Raw genomic sequence first — 11,259 nt, forward strand, 5'->3', positions numbered from 1 at the left:
TGGAAAATATCAAGGGTAGTATTTCTATTTCAATTTTGACAAAATATTGACATTCACAAGACAACAGTTACTTAGAAACATGGAGTCTCCAGGTATTGTTTTCAGTACAGGTTTGTATAAAAAGAAGAAAATGAAGAGGAGGAAGAAAATCTACTAACTGTCCAATTTACTGCTGATTTAGGACAAATTGCCCAAATCTGGGTTTTGGAAGGCAAGCATCTGCAAGTCTTGTGAGGGTGGTAGCTGAGTCTGAAGGCCATAAGACATGTTTGTCTGTAAAAGGCAGGAGAAGAACAAAGCACAGATGGCAGGAGAAAAAATAAACCATTTTAAAATAGCTATTTTCCTTGGATGCAAGCACCGTATGCAAATGTGAGATGAGTAGGGTTGTAGGAAAATGGAATTTGCAAGCACATGAAACTTTTGTGGGTTTCTGAAGCCAGGTAAGATGACCCTAGGAAAAGCTAACTTGTTGTAAGGATAACAATAATGATTAGCACTTCACTGTGAGAACCAGCACACAGTTTTGTCCTGCTTTTTGTTTTGTTTTGCTTTTTTTTTTCCTGAAGGCAAAGGGACATTGAATGTCTATTAGATGAATGTTTGTTAAGCACCTACTATGGGTAAGATATCATGCTTTGCTCATAGGAGACAATTGCTAAATTACTGTTTAATTGAGTAAAACTGTTCATTTAATTGGACTGAATTATTGCTTTGGCATGATTTCAGATGGAATAATTGGGACCACAGAGACAAATTTCCTGGAATAAATGTGACATGTGGAGTATTGGATTCCCTGTTTAGGGGAAGGAAAATTAGAGGGGAAACATATGTAATAAGCTTTGCATGAATAGGCCAGGTGTATTAGAAAAAATAACAATATCATTTGAAATAACAAAATGTCAAGAATATAAAAGAAATGAATGAAAAATGTAAAGGAAAAAGGTTTACTACTACTACCAGATCTTAAACTATATTATAAGGCAGTAATTTTCAAAACTATCTGTTACTGCCTAAGAAATAGAAATATAGATCTATGAAACAGAGTAGACATACAATTTTCAGCAGCAAACAAATATAGTAACCTTGTATTTCACAACTGTAAAGACAAGATTTTAGAATGAGAATTCATTATTTGGTAAAAAAAAAAAATCACATACCAAAAAACAAACAAACAAAAAAACTGTTGAGAAAGCTGGAAAGTAGTATGGTGGAAAATGGGTATAGAACAATATCTTACACCATTTGCCAAGATAAGGTAAAAATGATTACATGACCTAGATATAAAGAAATATTACAAGAAAATTTGAAGAACATGAAACATATTACATATCAGACTTATGGATAGGCAAACAATTTATGACTAAAGAAGAGATAGAAAACAGATGGAGATGTAAAACGTCCATTTCTTTTACATAAAGTTAAAAAGAGTTTCCACAAATAAAACAAATGTAGCCATGATCAGAAAAAAAGCAGAAAATTTGGTGGAAATTTTATCAAAAGTTTCTCAATTATGGGTCTCATATCTCTAATATATAAAGAAATTTGTAAAATCTATAATAAAATGAGTCATTCCCCAGTTGATAAATGGTCAAAGTATATGAACAGACAGTTTTTGAGAAAAAGAAATCAGAACAATTTATAGCCATATAAAAATGCTATAAATCATTATTGATTAGAAAAATTCAAATTAAAACAACTTTGAGGGGCAGCTAGGTGGCACAGTGGATAGAGCACTGGCCCTGGATTCAGGAGGACTTGAGTTCAAATCTGGCCTCAGACACTTGACACTTATTAGTTGTGTGACCCTGGGCAAGTCGCTTAACCCCAATTGCCTCACCAAAAAAAAAAACAAAAACAAAAACCCAAGACCAAAACCAAACCAAAACAGAAAAAAACAAACAAACAAAAAAACAACCTTGAGACATTATTTTACATCTATCAAATTGACTAAAATGGTTGAAGGGGAAAGCAAAAAATGTTGGTTGGGATGTGGAAAAATTGGGACACTAATTCATTGGTGGAACTATGAACTGTTCCAACCATTTTGGAGAGGAATCTGGAATTATCACTAAAGAGTTATTAAACAGCTTTTGACTCAGCAATACCATCACTAGGTCTATTTCCAAAGATGATTAGCAGAAAAGGAAAAGAACCTATATGTTGTAACATTTATAGCTGTTCTCTTTGAGGTGGCAAAGACCTGGAAATTGCAGGGATGCCCATTCCATTAGGGAATAGCTGTAAACATTGTAGTATATGATTGTGATGGAATATTACTGTGCTATAAGAAATGATGATCTTAAAAAAACATGGACAGGCATACATGAAATAATGAAGAATGAAATAAGCAGAACCAAGAAAATGTTGTATACAGTAATAGCATTATTGTTTTAAAAACAACTTTCACATACAAAAAAAGGCAGTGGGAGGGGGAGACTTCTTTGTACAAAAGTATTTATAAAAGCTCTTTTTCTGTTGTCAAAGAATTGGAATTCAAAGGTATGCCCATTAATTGGGGAATGGCTAAATAGTCTACAATATATGATTATAATGGAATATTATTGTACCATAAGAAATGACAAGCAGGATGATTTCAGAAAACACCTGGAAAGACTTATATGAGCTGATGAATAGTGAAGTTAACAGAGCCAGGAGAACATTGTACACAGTAACAGAAGTATTATTTGATAAAGAACTGTGAATAACTTAGGTATTCTCAGCAATACAGTGATCCAAGATGATCCCAAAGGACTAATGATAAAGCTTACTATCTAACTTCAGAGAAAGAATTGATATTGATTGCACACAGACTGAAGCATGCTATTTTCACCTTCTTTCATTTTTTCTTTCATTTGAAACATAAAAAATGACTAATATAGAAATGTTTTGCATAATTGCACATATATAGCCTATATCTGATTACTTACCATCCCAGGGAAGGAAGAGAAGAAGGAGGGAGTGAGGGATAAGATTTGAAACTCAAAAATTTTAATGAAAATGTTTTAAAAATATTTAAAAGAGCAATTTTGAGTGACTAAATCATTTTAACTATTGTAAACACCCCAATTAAGTACAAACTACTTTTAAAAAGTGCTTATGTAAAGCACTTTTATTTTTCTTTTTGTTTTTGTGGGGCAATGAGGGTTAAGTGACTTGGCCAAGGTCACACAGCTAGTAAGAGTCAAGTGTCTGGGGCAGCTAGGTGGTGCAGTGGATGGAGCACCAGCCCTGGAGTCAGGAGTACCTGAGTTCAGATCCGGCCTCAGACATTTAACACTTACTAGCTGTGTGACCCTGGGAAAGTCGCTTAACCCCAATTGCCTCACTAAGAAAAAAAAAAAAGAGTCAAGTGTCTGAGGTCAGATTTGAACTCAAGTCTTCCTGAAACCAGGGCCATTGCTTTATTCACTATGCCACCTAGCTGCCCCCAATCAACTACAAACTACTTATGAAAGGAGCCACTATTTGCATGCAGAGAAAGAACTAATAAATAGAAGTATGTACAGAATGACTTAACATATATATATATATATACACACACACACAAACATATACATACATACACCAATACCTATAGACATACACACACATATACATATATATATACATATACATTTGCATGCAATAGTAGCCATCTCTAGGGTGGGGAAAAGGGAAGAAGAAAAAGAAGAAAAATAGAAAGTTACATGATTATTATATATTTAAAAGGAATACCAATTTATACATAATAGATTTGCAGTTTCATTTGCAATCATCTTTTTTTATTACACTATGTTACAGAAATGCTTGTTTTATTCCATAAATTAAAATAAATATAATTTTTTAAAATAAATAAGCCAGGTGTGTTTTTGACTGGTAAACTATATGACTGGTAAATGTTGTATTAGTGGGGTCAAAGTTCAGAGCACTGAGCCCAGAAGAGGACAAGCAAGAAGATGAAATACTTGAACAATATGTCATACAAAGGTCAAGAAAATAAATTGTTCAGGTTTTGCAGGGAGAACAGAAGATTTGAGGAGGACATGATAGCTCTCTTTAAGCCTTTGAAGATCAGTCATGTGGAAGAGGAATTATCCCAGTTCAGAGTGGCCCTAGAGGGCAGACCCAGAAGCAGGTGATGAAAGTTTCAGAGAGAAATTTCAGTGCCATATTAATTTTTTTTAAAGGAAAATGTTTCCTATCAATTAGATCCAACCAAAAGACTATCAAACTGTCTATAATTATCTTTACTGACATTCTGATAATTCTTCTGTGTTTTTTTTTAAAGATTAAGTCATTCCATACATAATGCTATCCTTGTGTATGCTTAATAAATGTGCATTGAATTGGATGAGATTTCCCCATCCATAAAATGGGGATGATAATTATCATCTACCTATCAAAGGCTGTTCCAATGATGAAATGAGATTATAGTTATACATGTTTTTAAATCCTTAAAGCACTATATAAATATTAGTTATTGTTATTCTGCTATGTGTACTAGATGGCTAGGTCAAGAAAACATTATAGACATAATACATAGGGATGTGTACGTATTTGGCAGTTTTTAATGATATCTTAGTCAACTAGATATAGTGATGCATATTGTATGAGTATATAATTGCATAGATTTCCAGCTAGTTGAATGAAAGTCCCAAAGAGTAAGGTCCCCTTCACTAGGGATCTTCAAAGTGTGGAGGGTCACTTGTAGTATATAATGCAGAGGAAGCTACTTTTTCATATATGGTCATGCTAAATGGCTAGTAAAGCCCCTCCGAATGTTCTATAATTTTGTGAATACTTTTTAAAGGTTGGCAGCATTCTTTCTATTACATTGACTCACTTTGCCATCACAACAACTTGTGAGATAGATACCACCCACCAACATCATTAACTATTATCCTTATTTTACCAAAGAAAGGTTCAGGGAATTTAAGTGTTGACTGTGGTTACATAGTTCGTATCAGACACAGTTTTGAACTTAGGTCTTATGAACTCCAAGTCTAGGAATTGCAATGTACATATGTATGCAGCATATATCTGTATGCATGTATATGTGTGTATACACATATGTGTACATATATGTGAATATATGTATGTATTTATGCATGTATGTGGTATATGTATATGTATGATGCTAATTCCTGGATCTAAAGTTAAGAAGTGGGTCAGTCCAGTGGTGCAATAGATAAAGCATCCCTGGATTCAGGAGGATCTGAGTTCAAATAGAAAAAAATAATAAAACAAATCTCGCCTCAGATACTTGACACTTACTAGCTGTGTGACCCTGGGCAAGTCACTTAACCTCCATTGCCCCACAAATAAACAAACAAACAAATAAATGAATGAATGAGCAAATAACTAACTAACTAACTAACTAAATAAATAAATAAATAAATAAAGAGTCACTGAACAAATAATTAGATAAATGGATGGATAGATGAATAGATGAACAAATAAATAAATTAATGCATAGATAGATTAAACAAACAAATACATAAATTAATTAATGAATAAATAGATAAATAAATAAAGTTAAGAAGCCATGAGTTCAAATTCAGCCTCACTTAAGAGCTTTGAAACCTTGGGCAAATTACTTAACCTCTATCTGACTCGATTTTTCCACCTGTAAAATGGAGACGATATTGCCTATCAGGGTTGTTGCAAAGATAAAACGAGATTATATTTGCAAAGTTTTTTTCAAATGTTAAAGTATTGCATAAATACTAGTTATTACTATGACATATATGTATATATAAAGAAATAACAACAATAGCTAACATTTATGTAGCATCAATTGCTAGGTGTTTTAAAACATCTCATTTAATCCAAGACAAAAACAACAGCAATGACAAAACAAAAGGATGGAGCTATCATTGCATACCTATCTCTCTGGAAGCAAAAGGCCAATTCAAAGCACATCAGAATGTTGATGGGTCAGAAACACCAATTTTGAATATATTCAGACATTATGAACCTGAAATAACACAATACTGCTGAATACAGGGATGTTTTCCTAATAATAAAAATATAACTACTTCCCAAATTATACTTTCCTCATCAATTCTCTCCTGCCATTTTATTTCACTTTTCTTTTGTCCTTAAATTCTAACTTCTCTTAGTCATTCAGCAATTTCATGATATTTGTATTTGAATCCCCAGCACATAGGACAGTTCCTTGAAACCTATGTTTTTACTTGAACTGTGATATTTATCATTGTAGGGAGCTCTCAGTGAGATCAATTGGATCCAATTAGATAAACAGTTATTAAGCATCTACTATGGGCCAGACACTGTGCTAAGCACTGGGGAACAATAAATAAAAAGAGTCCTTGCCATTAAGGAGCTCACAATTTAATGTGAGGAGACAATACTCAAAAGGAAGCAGGAAAGTGGGTAGGATGTGGACCAGGGGGCATCTTGTTCCATGGAGTTGAAACCAGGCAGAGCAACAGATACAAAGTGGTGAGCTAAGAAGCCAGTTGGTGCTGAAACCAAGACACCATGGACCAATGTGGTTCACATCTCTGCCACTTAGTTTTCTCTAGTTCTCTGGAGGACCTTAGAGGTCAAATTCTCAAGCTTTCACATTCAGGATATTTCAGGGGCAGGATGAGGCCAGGTGTTTCTGACTTTGAAGCTAACTGTGCAGCCACTTCAGGAGTTTGTTAACATGGGATTCAGAAACTTGTAGTGTGTGTTTATATATATGTATGTATAAGTAAGTACTATATGTGCATACACACAAATATATACACATATGCATATAACATAATACACATATTTGTATATATGCACATCTATTTATGTATCTGCTTAACAAGTTTAACCATCTAACAAGTTTATGGATCCCAGGAAATACACATACACATATAAATATACGTGTATATATGCATAGACATATATTACATATACATGTGTATATTGATAACTTTATGTCAGTATAGTTGGTTTTCATTGTAATCTTCTGTCCTTCAGTTTTAGAATTAAAACATGATTCTGAGAAGGCCTCCACGGGCTTCAAAACACTTCCAAACTGATCTGACATAGAGAAAAAGGTTAAGAGCCTCTTTAATACACCATGTCTCCTATACCCCTGTTAAAGACATTGAACTTGAATTGCTTTTCTGGGCTAAAGGAAGAGAAATGAAAGAGATAGAGATAGATGAGATATTAAACATTTTACATAGAGATAGATAAAATATTAAGCTTTTTACTATTTTCTAGGCACTATGCTAAGCATTAGGAATATAAATACAAGCAAAAAGACAGACAGTCCCATACTTAAGGAGCTAACATTCTAATGGGGAAAGACAGCACAAAAAAGGGGATCCAGAAAGGCACATGGGTGATGGGGATGGTATCCACTATGTGCAAGGGAAGAAGTTGTCTGAGGTGGTCAAAGTAAACGTGGGATGGTCCAGCTTTGAAGAAAGCATGATCATTGGCATGAGTGCTTCTTCAAGTTACATAGAGAGGGGAAAAGACCATGGTACTAGAGGTGTTGTTAGTATGATTTTTTTTTTGTGGGGCAATGAGGGTTAAGTGACTTGCCCTGGGTCACACAGCTAATAAGTATCAAGTGTCTGAGGCTGGATTTGAACTCAGGTCCTCCTGAATCCAAGGCCAGTGCTTTATCCACTGCACCACCTAGCTGCCCGGTGTTGTTAGTATGAAAAAAGACCCCTGGGGCAAAGGTAGAAAAGTCATCTGGGGTGTCATGGGCTGGCATGCAGGAAGCATGATGACTGGCATGCCCCCAAAAAGTTCAAATACCAAAAATATTGATGTAATTTGGACCATAGTCAGACATGTATAGATGTGATCCCACCAGTCCAGTCACTTACCCTGTACCTAAATGCTTGGATAATAAATTTTCGGGGAATCCACAGAATAGCTAATTGAATTGAAGATAATTTACATGTAAAGCACTGAGAAAAAAACACACATGCCTTTTCTACCAGTGTTAGTCACTCTGAGAAAGAATAAAAGATAAAAAGCTTTCAGAGCCACAGATGAACTGTGAGGTGGGTGCCAACCTTACATGAACTCATACACATACACAGCATAGATTTATCTGAATCTTCAATTTCCTAGAATCAGTTTTCAGATGCTTATCAGGAGGATCATAAAATGATTCTCATCTAAAATAATCTGTCTTGTTCAGATACAGAGTGCTGAGACACCATAGACATTTCAAGGAAGAACACAGGCCAAGAAACATGTGTGATTCAGTAGAAATAAAAGTCCCATTTCAACAGAAAAGTGTTTTGTGTGTGTGTGTGTGTGTGTGTGTGCGCTCGAGCACTTCTCATTCTCATTGCAATAAAATCTAAATTAGTTAGCAATCACTAATTGACATAGTGTGGTAGGGAAAACATATTCATCATTCAGTAAAGACTTAATGACTAATGTGGAAATATTTTACATGATTGCATATGTATAACCCCATATCAGGTTATTTCCTTCTCATGGAGGGAGAGGAGAAGGACAGAGATAGAATTTAGCACTCAAAACTTTAAAAACCCCACAACAAACATTAACTGCCTGTTAGGCACAATACAAATGGCCAATGATGACATTATGCTTTAAGATTTGCTAAGTTCTTTAGCATATTATCTTAAGTTTCACAGCAACCCTTCAAGGTACATACTTAAGCCCTTATTTTTCTGCACTTTAAAAATGAAGAAACTGAAGCTCAGAGAAAGTAGTAATTTCTGCAGTCACACATCTAGAATGCTTCAGAGGTAGGACCTAAATCCAAATTTTCTCTACTCAAAGTCTAGTACTATGTCACGTATACATACAAAACACAGATCAATGCCTTTAAAAATATGATGATACAGCAGGGGACAACAGACATTCACAAAAATACAACAATGAAAGACAATACAGCATAAGTGTCAGATGGAATCAAAGAATCCCAGAATGGTAGAGCAGGAAGGGATCTCATGGATGACGTCAAAAATAGAAACCTGTCCCCCACAAAAACAGAAAAGAGTGAATAACAATTATAAAGACAAGCACCCATTTTTAAAATTTTTATTTATTTTTATTATTTTTTTTTTGCAGGACAATAAGGGTTAAGTGACTTGCCCACAGTCACACAGCTAGTAAGTATCAAGTGTCTGAGGAAGGATTTGAATTCAGGTCCTCTTGAATCCAGGGCCAGTGCTTTATCCACTGCGCCACCTAGCTGCCCCCTCACCCGTTTTTTAAAAAATTCTTCTCAGCAGCCCAATTACATGAAATGCATGGGAAAATCTCTCAACAGAAATTTCTACTGAGATTTTGGGAAGAAGAGTATTTATGTAGTTGAAGGGGATGAAGCAGTTGTGAAGTCCCTGGACAATTAAGTTTCAAGTCAGGTTCAGATTGATTAACTCCCTGCTTCCTGGTTTTGCAACAGGATACTCTTAATCCCATTTGCATACTGCAAATCAGCCTGATAGGTCATTCCTTAAAAGTAAACAATATGGATGTGAAGCAGGAAGCTTCTGGGAATCCTTGTTTATAAGAAAGATCCAGGGGCAGCTAGGTGGCACAGTGGATAGAGCACTGGCCCTGGAGTCAGGAGGACCTGAGTTCAAATCCAGCCTCAGACACTTAACACTTACTAGCTGTGTGACCCTGGGCAAGTAACTTAACCCCAATTGCCTCACCAAAAAAAAAAAAAAAAGAAGAAGAAGAAAAAAAAGAAGGATCCAGGTAACCCCTAAATGGCTCAGGAATGTTGGGGAGACAGCAAATAATGATGCCTCTGGAAGGCTCAGGAGAAAGTTTCTTGGCTTGTGTTTCTATTGTTCTCAGAAATGTCTGACTAGTTGCATATCCAACCAGAAAGATAACTGTTATCATGGAGGACTTTTGATGTTTTAGGCTAAACTGTCATACATTTGCTCTGGAAAAAATAAGGGAATGTTAACAAAAAACAAAGGTTTGGAACCAAACCTACCCCAAATCTTAAATCCTTCCTACTGCATCCAAAAAACTGGTGATTTTGGCTCTGAATGAAGATCTCCAATGAAGGGGGCAATTCATTAACTCTGAAGGCAAACTACTCCTTCAGTTTTTAAGGATAGCTATTGATATTAAGAAGGATTTCCTTCTGCTAGTTCCCAGATCCACTTCCTTAAAACTTCAGCTCATTGCCCTTTGTTCTTCCTTCAGAGGAAACAAAAATTTCGAATTCTTTTTTTTACATATTTGAACACAGTCATAATGGTCACTATAATTCCTCTTCTGTCCAGTCTAAACATCTTTAGTTCCCTTAACAGATCACTATGAGTAACACTCTTGGGTCTTCTCAACATGTTGGGTGTTCTCCCTTGAATGCATCTCAGCTTATTAAAATGCCACCTACAAAGAATCGGTAATTATGGGGATGCCCATCAACTGAGGAAGGGCTGAACAAGTTATTATATATATAATGTGTGTGTGTGTGTGTGTGTGTGTGTGTGTGTGTGTGTGTGTGTGTGTGTAATGGAATACTATTGTGCTATAGGGAATGATGAGCATGTGATTTTCAGAAAAACCTGAAAAGACTCACATGAACTGATGATGAGTTCAGTAAGTAGAACCAGAACTTTATACATAGTAACATCAACATTGTGTGATGATCAACTGTGATAGACAGCTATTCTCAGCAATACAATGATCAGAGACAATTCCAAAAGACTCATGATGGAAAATCCACATCAAGAGAAAGAATCTTGGAGGCTGAACATAAATTGAAGCATACTATTTTCACGTTTATTTTTTGCTTTTTCTTTCTTGTGGTTTTCCCCTTTTGTTCTGATTCTTCCTTTACAACATGACTAATGTGGAAGTATGTTTAACATGATTTTACAGGTATAACCTATATCAGATTGCTTAATATCCTAGGGAGGGGGAATGAAAGAAAGGGAGGGAGAAAAATTTGGAGCTCAAAACCTTACAAAAATGAATGTTGAAAACCAAGAAGAAAAAAAAAGATAGCTAGACATATAAACAAATGAATGAGTAAACTGCTAAAAAAATAAGCAACCAAATAAATAAATGAGCGGTTAAATAAATAAATGAGTGAATGAATGAATGAAGGAAGGAATAAATAAATGGATGAATAGATGATAGAAGATAGAGAGAGAGAGAGAGATGATAGATAAGATTTCACCTAAAATGTGTCATTCCAACCTGGACATTAATTCTCCACATATGATCTGACCCAGGCAGAGTATAACAATACTGATATATTTTCTTCTGAACAATGTGCTTCTGTGAATGCAGATGGAGATTTCA

This window comes from Dromiciops gliroides, chromosome 3 (assembly GCF_019393635.1).
Source record: "Dromiciops gliroides isolate mDroGli1 chromosome 3, mDroGli1.pri, whole genome shotgun sequence".
Lineage (NCBI taxonomy): Eukaryota > Metazoa > Chordata > Mammalia > Microbiotheria > Microbiotheriidae > Dromiciops > Dromiciops gliroides.